At 40.6% G+C, this 2,621-nt stretch overlaps 1 non-coding gene across 1 annotated transcript; it reads left to right on the plus strand.

Moving 5' to 3' along the window:
* The first annotated feature begins 1,984 nt into the window (after nt 1-1,984).
* Nucleotides 1,985-2,099, plus strand: LOC136739047 (U5 spliceosomal RNA). Its single transcript, XR_010812773.1, has one exon. It is a non-coding gene; the product is annotated as a U5 spliceosomal RNA (small nuclear RNA).
* Nucleotides 2,100-2,621: the final 522 nt, after the last annotated feature.

Raw genomic sequence — 2,621 nt, forward strand, 5'->3', positions numbered from 1 at the left:
ACCAGACAGCGGCAGCAACAGCAAATAGTGTCCAGTGAAATCCGAGAAATAGTTGTAGAGCATGTTGTAAATCATGGCATGACCATGACTGAGGCAGCTACAATGATTCAATCAAACCTCAGAATCAACTCAGGATCAACTGTAGCCTCAATCATCAGAAATTTCCGTACTGAGAAGCGGCAAGTCTTCAGCATGCACTAAACATTAGGCTACTCTCAATTGTCAAATGACTGTATACTGCATACCAATGTGTAGCACAGAGTATAGTGTGCCTTTTGAAAGAAATGCAGACAGAGTGAAGCAGCTGATGACTGAGTATGTTCAGGTATGTTCAGTTTCAAGATGCCTCTTGTGAAAAATGGTTGTGAGAACCTGAACCTGAACACAGGGCTGATGGAAATTCAGAAGTACAGTAATCAATCCTTTGTTTTACACTAAGCCAGTTGAGGAACACTGCAGTTGACATTTTACTGTAGTTTTGTTCTTTTTTGTAGCTAATTATTGTTGCATGGCTTCAAAGAAACCTATGGTGTGATTTGATTGTATTGCATCAATACATTTCAGATTTTGTTCAATGATTCCACTGTGTCTGTAGTATTCTCTCTACTAGTCCTTTTACAGTGATGTATTTATGTGTAGTACCATAATGAAACATGTATCACATATTTTGTACTACAATATTTAATGATTGTACGAACAACTACACAGTGAAACTATCGGTATCTTCTGTGTGGGTGATCTAAATAAATGTTACTATGGTATTTCATGATAAATGAATTATTTGAACCAACAAGTCTGCAAGTGCAAGGTTTCTTTAAAGATATGAATGCACAATGCAATGTTTTGAACATTGGACAGCCTGTGTTACAAGTGATGACCGTTTTGAGTTTTGTGTCTAGAGTTTTGAAAAATGACATCAAGGTTCTGAAATTAGTGACAAAGTGATTGTAAAAAACTGTATATTCATCCTATTTAATGTGCTCTTTTAAAATGTACTTTTCTTTTTTATGTTGCCATTTCTGTTCTACCAATGTTTCAGTTGTTAGCCAAAGATTGACAGAGTACATCTCATACACACAGGCCAGACAGCAAGGATTTCTTTTTGAAATTCAATTACAAATGCTGCATGAACTCATCAATACGATTAGAGCTCCTGAAAGCAATATAACTAACTCACTCTACAGCATCTCATTAGCAGTGAAAAGAAACCAAGAAAGTTGGGACAGTCGACTGTTTACCACTATGTAACATCACCTTTTCTTTTAATAACACTTATTAAGCACTTGGGCACTGAAGACACCACTTGGTTAAGTTTAGCAAGTGGGATTTCCCCCCATTCATCCATTATGCATTTCCTCAGCTGCGCAACTGCACAGGGCCTTCGTTGTCTTAATTTGCACTTCATAGTGCGCCACACATTCTCAATTCGGAGACAGGTCAGGACTGCAGGCAGGCCATGCTAGCACCCGCACTCTCTGCCTACGCAACCATGCGCTTGTAATCTGGGCAGAATGTGGTTTGGCGTTATCCTGCTGAAAAATGCAGGGATGTCCCTGGAAAAGACGATGTCTGGATGGCAGCATATGTTGCTCCAAAATGTGTACATCTCTTTCTGCAAAAATGGTGCCCTCACAGATGTGCGAGTTACATGACAGACAGACACTCATACACACTGTCACACCCACACACACACACACACACTTTCACAGACAGACACACGCACACACACTCACTTTCACACAGAGACAGACACACAAACACAGAGACAGACACACACACACTCACTTTCACACAGAGACACACAAACACATACACTTTCACACAGACACACACACACATACATACATACATACATACATATATAAGGAAAAGAAACAATACATTTAAAAATCACAAAAATATGTAATAAAGTACAGAAAATCTAAATGTAATAAAATGTGATCTTTAATACACACAAATATGTATGGCTGGTCGGATGCGTCTTGGACTCGGGTTCCTCTTCATTACGTATAATGCTTTTGCCTTTTGCTATAGCTTTCCGTGGAGGGGATCGTGGGTGAGTTTGTACCATTCTTGGGAGGCTCTGCCTTGTTGGGGCGGAGCTGTGATCCAGGTGAACAGCAGATCGGACATAGGTGGGCATGTGGGCGGAGGAGGAAGGCCGGTCAAGCAAATAAGCTTGCTAAGGTACGCAGCAGCAGCAAGCAGCCCCACCATCCAGTCAGCCAGCCAGTCTGGCTGGCAGTGACTGAGTGGTTGACAGACGGCAAGCAACGGAATGTACGTGCTCTGTGATGTCATAGGAGTCACCTGAGAGAGATGTTTGTGATGTCATCGCTGAGCTGGCTGGCTCTGTGTGTCTTGCTGGCTGTGTGTGTGTGTGTGAGAGAGAGAGAGACTTTTTGACTTTTATCAGACTTCATTGCCTGTTTGCAACACGCAATAATTCATACAAAAGAAAATAAATAAATAAATAAAAAATAGTGTTCCCCTTTGTTTGTCTCCCCCCAACAAGCATTAACTCCGCCACTGATCTGTACACTTTTAAAGAAAGCAACCCAATACACACAACAAAACAACCATCAAATACTAAACCCTATAAATGAATTACATAATAAAAA

The sequence above is a fragment of the Amia ocellicauda genome, unplaced genomic scaffold, assembly GCF_036373705.1.
Source record: "Amia ocellicauda isolate fAmiCal2 unplaced genomic scaffold, fAmiCal2.hap1 HAP1_SCAFFOLD_59, whole genome shotgun sequence".
Classification (NCBI taxonomy): Eukaryota; Metazoa; Chordata; class Actinopteri; order Amiiformes; family Amiidae; genus Amia; species Amia ocellicauda.